General features: G+C 40.3%; 1 long non-coding RNA gene across 1 annotated transcript; it reads left to right on the top strand.

Annotated features, from left to right (window-relative positions):
* Nucleotides 1–15237: 15237 nt before the first annotated feature.
* LOC309655963 lies at nucleotides 15238–17622 on the top strand. The gene is made up of 2 exons (XR_014261080.1): nucleotides 15238–15370; nucleotides 15823–17622. It is a non-coding gene; the product is annotated as an uncharacterized lncRNA (long non-coding RNA).
* The last annotated feature ends 792 nt before the right edge of the window (nucleotides 17623–18414 follow it).

Raw genomic sequence — 18414 nt, 5'->3', positions numbered from 1 at the left:
AAATACAACCAACTAGTGAATCTAACAAAAAAGTAGCAGACTCACAGATATAGAGAACAAACTAGTGGTTACCAGTGGGGAGAGGGAAAGGGGAAGGGGCAATATAAGGGTAGGAAAGTAAGAGGTACAAATTATTAGGTATAAAATAAGATACAAGGATATATTGTACAACATGGGGAATATAGCCAATATTTTATAATAACTATAAATGGAGTATAGCCTTTAAAAATTGTGAATCACTGTATCATATACCTGTAACATATAATATTGTACAGCAACTATACTTCAGCTAAAAAAAAAAAGAATGGGGACTTCCATGGTGGCACAGTGGTTAAGAATCCGCCTGCCAATGCAGGGGACACGGGTTCATGCCCTGGTCCAGGAAGATCCCACATGCCACGGAGCAACTAAGCCCATGCAACTAACTACTAAGCCTGCGCTCTAGAGCCCGCAAGCCACAACTACTAAGCCCACGTGCTGCAACTACTGAAGCCCACGTGCCTAGATCCCGTGCTCTGCAACAAGAGAAACCACCACAATGAGAAGCTGGTGCACCACAGCAAAGAGTAGCCCCCGCTCGCCACAACTGGAGAAAGCCCACATGCAGCAACGAAGACCCAACACAGCAAAAAAACAAAAAAAAAATTTATACACACACACACACACACACACACACACACACACACACATGCACATACAAGTCTAACAAAGTCTTTCCCACAGATGTTACATTATGATTAGTAATGAGGGGTTTAGTAGGTTTGGTTTGTCAGAGGATTAAGTAAGCCACAAGAATGAAAGCTTCTCAAAGGATTTTTGTCTGATGTTTAGAATAGGATCCAGCACATAGCAGATGCTCAATGAATATTTGTTGGTTGTTCAATGCAAACATAATGTGTCACATTTCATTTCTAAATATTTCAATAAGAAGCCAATGAGTTTAGAGGTTCTTGAATCTGTAAGGGATGGAAACTTTTGACATCTCAAGCTATTACCATAGTCAGCATTTCAGCACTCCTGCATCAAGCAATTGGCTCACTCTTTCTACAGGCTACCTGCACTGGACTGAGCATGTGATGGGATGGCAAGTCCCAGTGATGGACTTGTAGGAGATGCAGATCAAGAGAGAACTTCAGGATCCTTCAATTTCTGATTACATGTTGATATCTCTAAGTATGACTGATTTTACCTTAGGAGAGCTGCAATATTAAAAAAAAAGAATATTTTTGTGTAATTATTCAAAATTCATTCAAAAAATAGTTAGAATGTAAACTCCTGTGCCAACCACTGTGCTAGATGACAGAGAAATAACAGTGAATAAGATAGACATGGTCTCAATATTTCAGTGTAGTGAGAGATATGGACAAAAAAATCTGAGAATTAAACTACATTATAATTGGAGCTATGATGGAGGAAGCAGAGCAGTCTGAGAGCATAAAGAGAAGATACAAAACACAGGAGGGAGATAGGGAAGACTTCCTGGAAGAAGGCATGTCTAAGCAGACACATGAAAGAAGAATAGGAGTTTACCAACTGAACAGGAGAGGTAAGAAAATGCAAGGCAGGGAATTCCCTGGCAGTCCAGTGGTTAGGACTCTGCGCTTTCACTGCTGAGGGCCTGGGGATCAATCCCTGGTCAGGGAACTAAGATCCCACAAGCCACGCGGTGTGGCCAGAAAAAGAAAAAGAAAGAAAGAAAGACAAATTACAAAGTAGAAGGAAGAGCATGAAGCAAAGCCAAGAGGCAAGAGAGAACAAGAAAGTGAATGTTCAGAATGACTGGAGCATAGAATATATGAAGATTGGGAGAGACAAACCTAGAGCAGGACTCAGGGGCAAGAGCATTGTAAACTACATCGAGGAATTGAGAGCAGTAGGATACTAAAGAAAGATTTTAAGGAGGCGAGTGACAAGGTCAGACTTGAATTTAGAAATTTGTTACTATAATCTAAGCCTGAAAAGAAGATGACCTCCACTAAAGAAGGAACAGTAAGAAATGAACTAAAATGATAGACGTTTAAGAGGTGGAATTGATAGGAATTGATGAAGAACCCAGGGTGAGCCGAGGGAAAATTCAAGATAGCTAGCTTGGCAGGTGGGTGAATGATTTACTGAAATAGGAAGCAGAGGGAAGAGCAGTTTGGAGACAGGAGTAGAATAGGTGGGTTTTGTTTTAGTTGTATTTCACATGCCACTAAATTATCCAAGTGAATATGTCTACTGGGCAGATAAAACCAAGTAAAATCCATAAATCCCATATGTAAATGTAGGAGCTCTGGCAGCCATTGAGTATATAGTGGAATGCTGGGGCTGTGTCAAAAATATTAAAGGAAACAGGTATGATGGATACTTTTATTGTCCCATCATGAGCATGAGTTGATTTAATATTCTATTCTGGTTTCCTGCCCTTACTTGTTGAATAAAGACCTCTCAAAACCTGGTGTTTGGGACTTCCTTGGTGGTCCAGTTGTTAAGACTCTGTGTTTCCACTGCAGGGGGCACAGGTCTGACCCCTGGTCAGGGAACTAAGATCCAGCATGAAAAACAAAAAACAAAAAAACCCTGGTATTTGTTATGAAGCAGATCCTATCTGTTAAACTATTCTAGATCATTTTCATTCCAGGCAGTTACCTGGGCTACATTTGAGAGAGGTGACTCAAAGAGGGTGGTAATGAAGTCACATTGTTTTCTAGAAACAACACAAACAACATCTAATTTTTTAAGTGTTTGGAACAGGGTAATGTCTAAACACCCTTTATAGCTGCCAGTCTCATAACTCCCTCTTCTAATCCAAATTCGTCATTGCAAAAACTTAGGTGTTCTCCTAGGAAAGAGCCCAGCCTAAACTAGAATGATGATATCCCTTGCCTGAATGTAAGTTAGGTTGGCCTCTATTGTTTAAAAAACATAGTAGACCTTTGAATTCAAACTTTAGTGAGCTTCTTTCAACTCCAAACTCCTCTCCATCCCCCCATTTTTAGAAAGCACTGAGATGATTTTCTAGTTTGGCACCAAACTTCTCTATATTTCAGTTCATATCTCAGTTGCTCAGATACTGAGCTAATTACAGACAACATTTTTTTCATGTAAACCCCACAATGATCATAGAGAGAATACTGGGGTTTAGAGAGGTTAAATAGCTTTCCCAAGGTCATGGAGCCCACATTCTTTAGCTATGCTGGCTTCCATTTTCTATCTATTATCTTAGTCTTGATGGTGACAATAACTACCACAAAAATAACTAACACGTATCAAGCATTTATTATGCCCTAGAAACTCAATGAAACACTTGACATGAATTTTGGCGTTTAATCCTCTCAGCAGTTTTATGAAGTACTATTGTCTCCAATCTTAAGATGGGGACTCTGAAGTCTAGAGAAGTTGTCACTTGCTGAATGCACACAGGTGATAAATGACAAAGCCAGGATTTGAACACAAAAGCTGGCTTCAGAGTCCTCACTGTAATCACTACACTTTGGTCAGGGTAGCCTCTGAGGTCCCTCTCCCACTACCTAACCCCTGCTGCCACCTATTCAATGATTCAGTGATTTGTTCCTGTACCATGGAGCCTTATCACATTTTATTTCACATAAGTTACATCATTAAAATTATGAGTTTTGAATGGTTGTGTTGAGTTTATCTTGTTTAACAAGTTTTTGTCTAGCTTAAACACTAGAAGTAGCTAAGGAAGAAGAAGCAAGTAGAGCCTGTCACAGGTTGGCCCAAGACCAAGTTGAGGCCAAGAGGTTTAATTTTCAGTCCTGAAGGTACAGGGAAAGGGCTGAGTCTTGGCTTCCCACTCCACAGCTTGGGAGAGCCTAGTGCCTCCCCAGGCAGCAGAAGTCACCTTTGCCAGCAGGAGTCTCTGCTTCACAAAGCAAATATTCTACTTGGCTCTTCTTTTGGCTCCAGAAACACGAGGCTGGCTGGATTACCTTCTCAGGGCTCAGGAGGAACTCCAGAGCCCAGATTTACCAGGGCAACAAAATAAAACAACGCTTCATCTTTCTCTGGCTTTTTCTTTTAACTGAAAGAGGATTGGTACAATAGGCTACTATACTTTTTTAAAGACTGTTTTTCAAAAAAATCCTGAGCATTGTGCTACCCAAAGTCTTCAAGCTAATGCGCAAGACTTGGAAATGAACCCTTGGCTTGCTATTTTGAACTTGCCCCCTAGCCGTCTGATAGTGCTTAACTCATATCATGATAGCCCTCATAATACCTTTGTACTGCTCTTCCAGCACCGCATTCGGGTCTATCCATTCTGATTCTGAATTCTTCACTAGACCTCTCCTTTTCTCCCACGTAGCCAACTCAAAACAATAGAGTACCTTACCTTGTCAGCACAAAAAAGTACTTGGTGAATATAGAATAAATTTATCAGCTACAGTAAAACTTGGTTGCTGGAAAATAGAAGTAAAGAAAAACTGGAAGGAGAGAAAAAGGAAAGAGGTAAAGAAAAAAGGGAAATTGTTAATAAACTTTCTCTATGTGGTATAATATATGCTTTCACATGTTTCTCTCTTAATATGAGCCATAAGCAGCCTCCTTAAATCCCACCAGTGAGCCTGAACTTTGATTTATCAAGAAAGTTCAGAGAGCCCTGGATTTCTGGTCTTAATAGGTCAGATATTTTACAACCCCTGTATAAGATTACCTGGTACACATAAGAAACAGAAGTATAAATGAAGCTTCATGTTCATCCTAATTCTTTTTCTCTGCCTTACCAACCTTTATATCCAAATACCTCCCTCCCAGGCCTACACCTCAGCTCTGAATTTACTGACAAAGCCTTTGCAGTCTGTGAGTGGGAGGGCTGAGGCACAGTGTAAGGAAAGGAAATAAATAATGGATGATAAGCTTGGCTGGTGACAGATTGTTGCCACAGCAGCAGAATCTGCAGGAGTTTAGATGCAATTCTGCAGATCTGAAGAGATCTTGAGTACAAGAGAAGGGAAAGAAAATTTGGTCATCTTCAGCAGCTCCTTATGAGCCCACACTTCACATGTGGTGGTCACAAGGCAACAGACAGTCCCATAAAATCCAAACACTTGTGATGCTCAATAGTGTGATTTGAGTTAAATAAGAACAGTCACCTGCTCAGGAAAAGCTCTCTTCCTTGGCTTGAAATGTTCCGTTCATTCATCAAACCTTGATGGTTTCCCAGTTCCAACATCACAATACCAGGGCAACAATATTGTACCAGTCAGGTACTCAAATTTGAGTGATTTGAGTAGAAAAAAGATAGATTAAAAGGCTATGGGGAGAGAGAGTGATGTCAGCATGATGGTGGACTAAGAAGCTTCAGGCCCTCCTTCCCCACAGAGACACCAAGTTAACAATACATGGACTAGACTACCTCTGTGAGAACTTTAGAGACCAGTCAAGAAGCCACATCAGCCAGGTCATTGTAAAACCAAGAAGAGCTTCCAACAACAGGGGTAGGTAAATTTGCTGCATTTGGCAAACCCATGCCTGCCCTTCCTCTGTCCAGCATAGTGCTGAGCAACTGGGAGGAAATCTCTCAGACCAGAGCTCCCTCTTAATATGGAAACAAAGGAGTGGACCATGTGTCCAGCATTCTAGCTTGTCTGGGGGTTTGCCTGAGGGACCGATTTCTATCTTGCCCGACTTGTACCAGAGTTTGGAATCTCTGAAAACGGACGCAAGCATCATGTTAGAGCTGCAGACCACAAGTAGACACCAGGGGGAGCAATGGATCAGAAAAAGTTTGAGATGTCCTAGAACTTGCAGTTGAGCTGATTGGTGAATCCACAAAGACTGGGAGAGGTGGTTATTTTTTTCCAATCCCAAATCCTAGCTAAATATTATAAGGCACACAAAGAACATTGGAAACATGGGCCAATTAAGGGACCAAAATAAAACTCCAGAAACTGACTCTAAAGAAACACAGAACTATGAGCTGTCTGGCAAGGAATTTAACTGTCATAAAGATGCTCAATGAGATAAAAGAGAACACAAATAGAAAACTAAATGAAATCAGGAAAATGATGCATAAACAATATGAGAATATCAACAAAGAGATAGAAACTATGAAAAAGAATCAAACAGAAATTCTGGAGCTCAAAAATACAAAAGTATGGAAAAGTTCATTAGAGGAGTTCAACATTAGACTTGATAAGGCAAAAGAAAGAATCAGTGAGCTTGAAGATAAGTCATTTGAAATCACTGAGTCAGAGGCACAGAAAGAAAAAAAAAGAATGAAGAAAAGCAAAGAGAACATAAGGTACTTATTGGACACTATCTAGAGGACTAATATACATATTAGGGATTCACAGAATAAGAGAGAGAAATGGGCTGAAATCTTACTTGAAGAAATAATGGCAAAACTTCCCAAATCTGAGGAAATAAATGGGCATACAGATTCAAGAAGCTGAAAGAATTCAGCTAGGATAAATCCAAAAAAAACCACACTGAGATACACTACAAGCAAACTGAAGTCAAAGATAAAGAGAGAATCTTGAAAGCAGCAACAGAAGATGATTTATAACATACAAGAGCGCTTCCTTAAGATTACTAGCGGATTTCACAGCAGACACTTTGCAGGCCAGAACAGAGCATCATATACTCAAATTGCTGAAAGAAAAAAAAATCTGGCAACCAAGAATATCATACTCATTAAAACTGCCCCTCAAAAATTAAGGAGAAATTAAGACTCTCCCAGATAAACCAAAGCTGAGGACGTTTAACCACTAGACCTGCTCTACAAGAATTAGTAAAGAGTCCTTCAGTTATTTCAACTGAAAACTGTCATTATCAGTTTAAAATAGAATGCTATCACTCTAAGATGTTTTATGTAATTGCAATGGTAACCACAGGAAAATATTACATGAGGTACCTAGTCAAATTCATAAAAACCAAAAATGGAATGGTGGTTACCAGGGGCTGGGAGAAGGGGGAGGTGAATTGTTTAATGAGTACAGAGTTTCAGATTTACAAGATGAACAAGTTCTGGAGATCTGTTTCAGAACCATGTGAATATACTTAACGCATCTGAACAATACACTTAAAGAATGATTAAGATGGTAAATTTTATGCTTTTTACCACAAGAGAAAAAAGATTATGAGGGTGAAGGGAAAGTTCATGTTTAATGGGTATAGAGTTTCAGTTTTGCAAGATGAAAACAATTTGGAAGATGGATGGCAGTGGTGGTTGCATAAAAATATGCATGTACCTAATGCCATTATGTTATATGTATTTTACTCCAGTTTTTTTTTAAAAAGCACTGAACCCAAAATAACCAGTAAATGACCAAATCAATGAAATCACTTCTTTCTAAATTGTGTTTTATTCTCTCTGGCATAGCGCCTTCACATCCATTACATAAATATTCCCCAAAATTTGCCAATAGAAACAAGCAAAATACTGCAAAAAAAAAAAAAATGCTATGAGGTAGCTCACAGAATTACCAGGGCAAAACTCAGGGCTGTGTAGGTAAGAACAGTGCCTCTAAATCATGCCACTAAATAAATCTGCAGTGTGTGCAGCATGCTACCAGCACCAGGTGCTGGATGCTGTAGCCTGCACCACCATCACCAGATTCTGTCACTGGCAACACTTCTCAAAGCAATCCATGACTCCTCCACGCAGAAGATTAAGAACCAATGGACCATACGGTAACTATTGACAGAATAATCTTATGGAAAACAACCTCCTATCAGCAGAGTAGCTTCAAAGCAATGTTCCAGGAACCAATGATATTTTAACATCTGAAAAGTGCATTGATAATACTTTCCAGTTTTAAAATTAGGAAGTTAAATTTACAGGAAAACAAAAAACCGAAAGAGCTTTGAGTTCTAAATTCCTTTCAACATCCTGAATTTCATCTGGCCTTTGTAATAAAAATGCATGCTTTTAGAGATTGGATCAAGATGGCGGAGTAGAAGGATGTGCTCACTCCTTCTTGCAAGGACACCGGAATCACAACTAACTGCTGAACAATCATCGACAGGAAGACACTGGAACTCACCAAAAAAGATACCCCACATCTAAAGACAAAGGAGAAGCCACAATGAGATGGTAGGAGGGGCGCAATCACAATAAAATCAAATCCCATAACTGCTGGGTGGGTGACTCACAAACTGGAGAACACTTATTCAACAGAAGTCCACCCACTGGAGTGAAGGTTCTGAGCCCCACGTCAGGCTTCCCAACCTGGGGGTCCAGCAACGGGAGGAGGAATTCCGAGAGAATCAGACTTTGAAGGCTAGCGGGATTTGATTGCAGGACTTCGACAGGACTTGGGAAAACAGAGACTCCACTCTTGGAGTGCACACACAAAGTAGTGTGTGCATCGGGACCCAGGGGAAGGAGCAGTGACCTCATAGGAGACTGAACCAGACCTACCTGATAGTGTTGGAGGGTCTCCTGCAGAGGCGGGGGATGGCTGTGTCTCACCATGAGGACAAGGACACTGGCAGCAGAATTTCTGGGAAGTACTTGGCGTGAGCCCTCCCAGAGTCTGCCATTAGCCCCACCAAAGAGCCAGGTAGGCTTCAGTGTTGGGTCGTCTCAGGCCAAACAACGAACAGGGAGGGAACCCAGCCCCACCCATCAGCAGACAAGCAGATTAAAGTTTTACTGAGCTCTGCCCACCAGAGCAACAGCCAGCTCTACCCACCACCAGTCCCTCCCATCAGGAAACTTGCACAAGCCTCTTAGATAGCCTCATCCACCAGAGGGCAGACAGCAGAAGCAAGAAGAACTACAATCCTGCAGCCTGTGGAACAAAAACCACATTCACAGAAAGATAAACAAGATGAAAAGGCAGAGGGCTATGTACCAGTTGAAGAACAAGAAAAAACCCCAGAAAAACAACTAAATGAAGTGGAGATAGGCAAACTTCCAGAGAAAGAATTCAGAATAATGATAGTGAAGATGATCCAGGACCTCGGAAAAAGAACGGAAGCAAAGACCGAGAAGACGCAAGAAATGTTTAACAAAGACCTAGAAGAATTAAAGAACAAACAAACAGAGATGAACAATACAATAACTGAAATGAAAAATACACTAGAAGGAATCAATAGCAGAATAACTGAGGCAGAAGAACGGAAAAGTGACGTGGAAGACAGAATGGTGGAATTCACTGCTGCGGAACAGAATAAAGAAAAAAGAGGGCTTCCCTGGTGGTGCAGTGGTTGAGAATCTGCCTGCCAATGCAGGGGACACGGGTTTGAGCCCTGGTCGGGGAAGGTCCCACACGCCACGGAGCAACAAAGCCCGTGAGCCACAATTACTGAGCCTGCGCGTCTGGAGCCTGTGCTCCACAACGAGAGGCCACGATAGTGAGAGGCCCACACACTGCGATGAAGAGTGGCCCCCACTTGCCACAACTAGAGAAAGCCCTCGCACAGAAACGAAGACCCAACACAGCCATAAATTAATTAATTAATTAATTAATTAATTAATTTAAAAAAAGATAAAAGAATGAAAAGAAATGAAGAGAGGCTAAAAGACCTCTGGGACAACATTAATCACAACAGCATTCGTATTATAGGGGTCCCAGAAGGAGAAGACAGAGAGAAAGGACAAGAGTGTGGTGGCCCCCAAGCTGTAAGCTTATTCAGCTTTCTGCTTTCCGGAGAACTGCTTGTCTCTTTCTTGGTATGCACTCCTGACGCTGTGGTATTGAGCGTAAAAAAGGAAAATGGCTTGCAGCCAGTTTCGTTCCAGGTGCCTGCTCTGAATCTAAGAGCCCCTGGTTGTTCCCCAGAAGAAGGACGTGCTGCCCTGAGGGGGAAGTCTGTATCTCCAAAGAATGGCCCATAAGGCATGCTGACGCATAGATAGTGGTGCATAGATAGTGGTGCATAGATAGTGGTGCATAGATAGTGGGACAGAACTATGTGGAAATACAAGGTTTACTGATTTGTTGTTTAGTATTCGTTCCGTACTAAACCTATATATACATTCATGCTCTTTGAATAAACTTGCCTTGCAACCATCAGTTGTCTTGGCCCTTCTGACCCCATACTGGTGCTTTTCAGTTCCTTACCCCTCACCGCCAGGAACTTCTAGCTTTCTGCAGCCGGTCTGCGGCAAGTGGCGCCCGAACAGGGACCTGAGTGCGTGAGGCATTTCGGAAGATTTCAGGTAAGTAGAACTCTCGAGTGAGATAGTGTGGCCACAAGAAATAATTTCGTTTTTAGGACGGTAACTCGAGAAAGAGTCAGAAGTAAAATAATATGGGACAAAAGGGCTCTAAGGAGCGTGATTTATTTGCTCAGGTTTTGCTTTCAATGTTAAAAGCCCGTGGAACTAAGGTAACTACCTCACAACTTCTGGAATTTTTGCAATTAGTATATGATGCTTGTCCTTGGTTCCCTGAAGGAGGATCAGTGGACTTAACAATTTGGACTCGTGTAGGAGATGAATTATCTAAATATCATGAAGCTCATGGACCATCTTCTGTTTCAGTTTCCATTTTTAGCTTGTGGAATTTAATAAGAGATTGTTTTAATCCAATTTATGATTCAGTTCCAAAATTAACAGCTAAATCTGTAGAACATATTGCTGCAGTAGCTACTGCTCCTCCGTTGCCACCGAGGATAAACAGTGTTAATTCACTTGATGATGATGACTTTTCTTTTGATTTAGCGGGTGAAGAAACCAAATATGAGGCTGAAAAATATCCTGATGAAAATATTCTTCCGCGGTTACAGCAATTGCATGTCTCTGTCCCTATCCCTCCTAAGCTTAGTCCTTTACAACAAGCAGTACGGGGAGCTCTTAATAGAGGGGAGGATCCTTTATTCTGCTGCCCGGTGGTGGAACGACCCAATCCTCAAAATCCACAACAAAATAATCGGGAATATCAGCCTCTCTCCTTTAAGGTTTTGAAAGATTTAAAAGCAGCCTGTGCACAATATGGGCCTATAGCCCCTTTCACTATTACTATGTTGGATACTATTGCAACAGAAGCATTGCCTCCAGCAGACTGGAAATCTATTGCTCGTGCTTGTCTCACTGGTGGCGACTATTTACTTTGGAAATCAGAATATTATGAAAAGGCTGCTGAACAAGCTGAAAGAAATACTGCACATAATGTGCTAGTAAATTATGAGATGTTGATTGGGGAAGGACAACATGAGTTATTACAGGATCAATTAGCTTTCCCTTTTGTGGCTTATGCTCAGATCAATCATATAGCTCTACATGCATGGAAACATTTACCTGCCTCCACTAGGACTGAAGACCTTGCTAAAATAAGGCAAGGGGCAGATGAACCTTATGCTGATTTTGTGGCTAGAGTATTACAGGCTGTTAATAGAATTATTTCTGATGGTCCTTCTGGAGCAATTATCGTCAAACAATTGGCTTTCGAAAATGCTAATAATATTTGTCAAGCAGCTATACGTCCATGGAAAAGGAAAGGAAATTTAGAGGATTATATTCGAGTTTGTTCTGATATTGGATCATCTTACTTACAGGGAGCAGCTATAGCTGCAGCCCTAACTAAGGCAGGATTTAGGCCAAATGCTAAAAGTAAAAACTGTTTTAAATGTGGGAAGCCAGGTCATTTTGCAAAAAATTGTACTGTTGATACTCCTAATATGCCTGTCGTAAATTCTGTGCCTCAAGGTAAATCTCCTCCTCCCACAATTTGTCCCCGATGCCAAAGAGGACGGCATTGGGCTAAAGAATGTCGATCAGTGACTCATAAAGATGGAACTCCCTTGTCGGGAAACTTCCGGAGGGGCCTGCTCCGGCCCCATCAAACAATTGGAGCAATGTCAATAATCCCCCCACACCCTGCTCCACCGCCTCCAGCTCAGACCTTTGTTCCTCAGGGAATGGAATCTCCTCCCTTCAAAGGGCCACGCCAAATAGTGCAGGACTGGACCTCTGTGCCTCCACCCAATTCTTATTAACCTCGGATATGGGACCCCAAGCCCTTCCTACGGGAACTTTTGGGCCTTTACCCCAGGGAACGGTTGGTATAATCCTTGGAAGAAGTAGTATGTCTATGAAAGGCTTAACTATTATTCCTGGGGTGATTGATGCTGATTATGAAGGGGAATTAAAGGTTATGGTTCAAACATCAAAAGGATCTTTTCTTATCATGCCTGGTATGCGAATAGCTCAGCTTCTATTAATTCCATATATACCAGAAGGAAAAATTTTACAACATAACAAAAGAGGAACTGGGGCTTTCGGTTCCTCTGATGCAGTTTACTGGATTCAACAAATTGGTAGGGAAAGACCACAATTGGTATTAAAAATAAATGGAAGGCCTTTTTCTGGGTTATTAGATACTGGTGCTGATGTTTCTGTTATTTCGTTTATACATTGGCCAAAAAATTGGCCCGTGCACCAAACCATTACACAGTTGCAAGGTATTGGCCAATCTAATTCTCCACAACAAAGTTCGCAATACCTACATTGGCAGGATGCTGAAGGTAATCAAGGAATATTCAAACCCTACGTATTGCCCGGATTGCCAGTTAACCTTTGGGGAAGAGATATATTACAACAAATGGGAATCCTATTGCTTAGTCCCAACCCTACCGTAACTAATATGTTGTTAAATCAAGGGTATGATCCTAGGAATGGTTTGGGAAAAAATCAACAGGGAAATAAATTACCCTTACAGACTGATAATAAACGGGATAAAACAGGCGTGGGTTTTTTCTAGGGGCCTTGGATTCTCCTCCACCACATGCTGACCCTATAACTTGGATTTCTGATAATCCTGTCTGGGTGGACCAATGGCCCCTTTCTAAGGAGAAATTAATGGCGGCCCATAATATAATTAATGAACAGCTTGCTTTGGGCAGACTAGAAAAGTCTAATAGCCCTTGGAATACTCCTATATTTGTTATAAAAAAAAAATCGGGAAAATATCGTTTATTGCAAGATTTACGTGCTGTTAATCAAACTATGGTAATTATGGGAGCTCTGCAACCAGGTTTGCCTTCTCCTGCAGCCATACCTAAAAATTATATGATTATTATTATTGATCTTAAGGATTGCTTTTTTACTATTCCTCTATTTCCGGCTGATAAGTTGCGATTTGCTTTTAGCTTACCCTCTTTAAATTTTATAGAACCTATGCAACGTTATCAATGGAAAATGCTGCCTCAGGGTATGGCTAATAGTCCTACTTTATGTCAACAGTTTGTAGCTCAAGTTATTGCCCCTGTTCGTAAACAGTTCCCTCAGATATATTTTATTCATTATATGGATGACTTATTACTTGCTTATTCTGATAAACATATTTTACTTAAGGCTTATAATTCCTTTCAAAGTCATTTGTCACGATCAGGACTAGTCATTGCTGCTGACAAAGTACAGATGAACCCACCTTTCTCATATCTTGGTAAGTATATCACAAATTATAATATTACACCTCAGAAGATAGAGATACGGACTGACGTTCTTAAAACTTTAAATGATTTTCAAAAGTTATTAGGAGATATTAATTGGCTGCGACCTTCTTTAAAATTAACTACGGGTCAGTTACAGCCTCTTTTTAATATCCTAAAGGGAAGTCCTGATCCTTCTTCCCCTCGTATTTTAACTTCTGAAGCTCAACAAGCACTCAAGCTTGTAAACAAAGCAATACAATCTGCTCAGTTAACTAGAATTGAGCCTTCTTTACCTATACTATTAATAATCTGTGCTACGTCACATACCCCTACCGCCTTATTATGGCAAGAAACAGGAATTCTTGAATGGATTCATATGAAAAATACGCCTAATAAAGTCATTACACCTTATTATGAGTTAATAGCAACCCTTGTTCAATTGGGTCGTAGAAGAAATATTAAGTTGGTAGGATATGAACCAAATTCTATTATTATACCTTATACTACTTATCAATATTCTTGGCTATTATTTGTCTCTGATTTTTGGGCTCTTGCTTTTGCTGGATATTCAGGAATTATTGATAATCATTATCCTTCTAATAAGCTCCTTCATTTTGCTACTCAACATCTATTTATTTTTCCTAAAACTATCTGTTCAACTCCTATTCTCAATGCCCCAAATGTTTTTACTGATGGTTCTGCCAATGGCATCGCTGTTGTTATTTCTGATGACTTACTTCATAAAGAACAAACAGATCATACCTCTGCCCAACGAGTTGAATTACATGCGATTTCCTTGGCTTTTCAAATATTTTCACATTGTTCTTTTAATCTCTATACGGATAGCCATTATTTGGTTACTATTTTGCGTAACATAGAAACTGCTATAATTGGCAATACTGTTGATTCTCAATTGTTTCAGACTTTCTTTCAACTACAAAAGATTATTCGTCAGCATGACTTTCCTGTAGCCATATTACATATTCGAGCCCATTCAGGTCTCCCTGGCCCATTGTCTTTGGGAAATCAATTGGCTGACGAAAATACAAAGATTATAGGCTTAAGTTTATCTCAACCTCAGGATCTTGCTACTCAATCACATAATTTACATCATCAATCTGCTGCTATGCTTCAAAAACAATTCTCTATTTCTAGAGAAACAGCCCGATACATTGTTAAGTCCTGCTCTAAATGTTTACCCCACCTTCCTGTTCCACAATTTGGAGTCAATCCTCGGGGTTTACTCCCTCATCATCTTTGGCAAATGGATGTTACTCATATTCCCTCTTTTGGTAAATTACAATTTGTTCATGTAACTGTTGATACTTACTCTAATTTTATATGTGCTACGCCTTTGGCTGGGGAATCTACTAAATATGTAATTACTCATTTATTTCATTGTTTTGCATCTATGGGAATTCCTAAAGCTTTAAAAACAGATAATGCTCCAGGATATACGAGTAAAGCTTTTGCCAATTTTTGTGCAACTTTCCATATTTCACATAAAACAGGCATTCCCTACAATCCTCAGGGTCAAGGTATTGTAGAACGTGCCAACCAACAATTAAAAATTACCTTACAAAAAATAAAAAAGGGGGAATATGATAGATCTCCTCAGATTATGCTTAATCATGCTTTATTTATTTTAAATTTTTTAACTTTAGATGCATTTAGTCACACGCCTTATGAACGATTGTTTACAGGTCTTTCTGGAATCCCTCCTGAAAAAGCGCTTGTTAAATGGAAAGATCCCATGACTAACCTTTGGCATGGACCAGACCCTGTTTTAGTATGGGGCCGAGGCCATGTTTGTGTTTTCCCTAGGGAAGCAGACTCTCCTAGGTGGCTCCCGGAGCGCTTGGTTCGACATTATCATGCCATCACCAATAAACATCCTGACTCGAAGAATGCATCGCCTGAGGCTCTCGCAATCGACCACAGCACACCCCAACCGGTTCCCCCGGCGGACGAGAAGAATGCAGCGACGGAGTAGGAGACAACTTGTCAGGGAGGCGAGGGGAGATCGAAATCAAATTACTTGGTATCAATTGCAATGTTTAGTATTTCAAGCACGTAGGATTATGGAGGAGAGTGCTCATCCTCGCTCTCCTCTTACCTTTTTTTTTAGCCATGATAGCTGTATTGGCAGCCCCACCTATAGAGGCTAAATCTTATTGGGCTTATGTACCCGATCCTCCTTTATTACAACCTGTTACATGGTCTGAAGCTGACCTTCCAATTTTCTATAATGATTCTACTTTTGGAAGAGTGCTAGGAAATTTGCCTATTACTAATACTTCTGTTAATTACTCTAATTGGTTTAATACTCCCCCTGTTTGTTTAAGTCCTATGAGTACCAATTCGGGTTGTGTTAAGGCTGTTGCTTTAGAACATGCTATTTCTTACCAAACCACTGTAAATTCTCAATTTTTTACTCATTTACGTAAAAATTATAAAGCTGTGGGATCTAATATTTGTCTTCCTTGCAAACAGACTGTTTCTAGACGAGAAGATTTATCCACCTTTGTATTTTGGTATAAGGATAACGTTCCCATTCACATGAATGCTAGAGTAACTAAGCTTGCTTCTAATACTTCGTTGGATCATTCTCTATGCATATATCGCTTGAGGATTGAAGATACTGGACATTATTTGTGTATTGAAACTACCATAGGTAATCAAGGGACGTTATTAGCTGGACATCAAATTACGGTCGTAAAGACTGTCACAGGACTACAATTTCCTGCTTTTATGGCTTCTGAATTCCCGCAGTTTGATTTTCCTGTTTGTAATGATACATGGACTAAAGCCTCTGTCTGGTGTACTTTAGATTATGATAATGGCACCATACTAGTTTCTTCTGTCCCCGTTAATAATAACAGCCTTGTTTTTTACAAGCAATGGGAATTCTGGAAACTTGCCTTATCCTTTTCTTATAGACCGGTGATTACTTGCGTCGCTCCTCCTTATGCTTTATTGATTGGAGATTTAATTGTAGAAAACACTATGAATCCTATAGGTTATAATATTACTTGTGTTAATTGTATCTTTAGTAGTTGTGTTTTGCCCGTTAAAGGATCTACATCTGTTATGATTATGAAGCAACCTTCTTATATAATGTTACCTGTTAATTTGTCTGAACCATGGTATCATAACACTGGCATGCAAGCCTGGCTGGAATTGACTGAAGCATTAAAACGACCAAAGAGATTTATAGGTGTTCTAATATGTGCAATCCTAGCCTTAGCAGCTTTAACTGCTACTGCGGCCACTGCTGGGATTGCTCTTTCACAAACTATTCACCAGGCTCATTATGTTAATCAGTTATCTAAAAATACTAGTGTAGCATTAGCCCTACAAAGTCATATTGATACCCAACTAAAAACGGAAGTAGATGAATTAAAAAATGTTCTAATAGGAATAGGGGATCAAGTTATGGCTTTAAAATTAAAAATGCGTTTGATTTGTCATGCCAAATATACCTGGATTTGTGTAACTCAACATTTATATAATGATTCACAATGGGATTGGGAAAAAGTAAAAATGCATATATTAAGTGTATGGACTGATGGACACATTAGCCTTGATATTCAAAAGTTAAATGCCGAAATACAAGCTATTCAAGAGGCCCACCTGGACGAAGATGGACCCCAGAATTTGATTCAAGGATTATTAGATCAACTACAAGGGCTAAATCCGATACAATGGATTCATGGAGGGCTCTCAGGCCTGATATCAATTGGTGTACTACTTTTATTGGTGATCGGTTTATTACCTTGTGTTGTTAGATTTGTAATGGGGCGCTTCGCTGTCTTGCGTCAGGATGTTCATGGCTTAAAACTACATTATCAAGCTTTAAAAAATAATAAAAAAGGGGGAAATGTGGTGGCCCCCAAGCTGTAAGCTTATTCAGCTTTCTGCTTTCCGGAGAACTGCTTGTCTCTTTCTTGGTATGCACTCCTGACGCTGTGGTATTGAGCGTAAAAAAGGAAAATGGCTTGCAGCCAGTTTCGTTCCAGGTGCCTGCTCTGAATCTAAGAGCCCCTGGTTGTTCCCCAGAAGAAGGACGTGCTGCCCTGAGGGGGAAGTCTGTATCTCCAAAGAATGGCCCATAAGGCATGCTGACGCATAGATAGTGGTGCATAGATAGTGGTGCATAGATAGTGGTGCATAGATAGTGGGACAGAACTATGTGGAAATACAAGGTTTACTGATTTGTTGTTTAGTATTCGTTCCGTACTAAACCTATATATACATTCATGCTCTTTGAATAAACTTGCCTTGCAACCATCAGTTGTCTTGGCCCTTCTGACCCCATACTGGTGCTTTTCAGTTCCTTACCCCTCACCGCCAGGAACTTCTAGCTTTCTGCAGCCGGTCTGCGGCACAAGAGAAAATATTTGAAGACATTATAGCGGAAAATTTCCCTAACATGGGAATGGAAATAGTCACCCAAGTCCAGGAAGCGCAGAGAGTCCCATAAAGGATAAACCCAAGGAGAAACATGCCGAGACACATAGTAATCAAATTGGAAAAAATTAAAGACAAAGAAAAATTATTGAAAGCAACAAGGGAAAATTGACGAGTAATATCCAAGGGAACTCCCATAAGGTTAACAGCTGTTTTCTCAGCAGAAACTCTACAAGCCAGAAGGGAGCGGCATGACATATTTAAAGTGATGAAAGGGAAGAACATACAACCAAGATTACTCTACCCGGCAAGGATCTCATTCAGATTCGAAGGAGAAATCAAAAGCTTTACAGACAAGCAAAAGCTATGAGAATTCAGCACCACCAAACCATCTCTATAACAAATGTTAAAGGAACTTCTCTAAGTGGGAAACACAAGAGAAGAAAAGGACCTACAAAAACAAACCCAAAAGAATTAAGAAAATGGTCATAGGAACATACATATCGATAATTACCCTAAACGTGAATGGATTAAATGCTCCAACCAAAAGACACAGGCTCGTTGAATGGATACAAAAACAAGACCCATATATATGCTGTCTACGAGAGACCCACTTCAGCCTTAGGGACACAAACAGGGTGAAAGTGAGGGGATGGAAAAAGATATTCCATGCAA

The sequence above is a fragment of the Balaenoptera physalus genome (assembly GCF_965194825.1).
Source record: "Balaenoptera physalus genome assembly, chromosome: 2".
Classification (NCBI taxonomy): domain Eukaryota; kingdom Metazoa; phylum Chordata; class Mammalia; order Artiodactyla; family Balaenopteridae; genus Balaenoptera; species Balaenoptera physalus.
The sequence above is the reverse complement of the archived record's forward strand: the minus strand, read 5'-3'. Positions and strand labels throughout refer to the sequence as shown.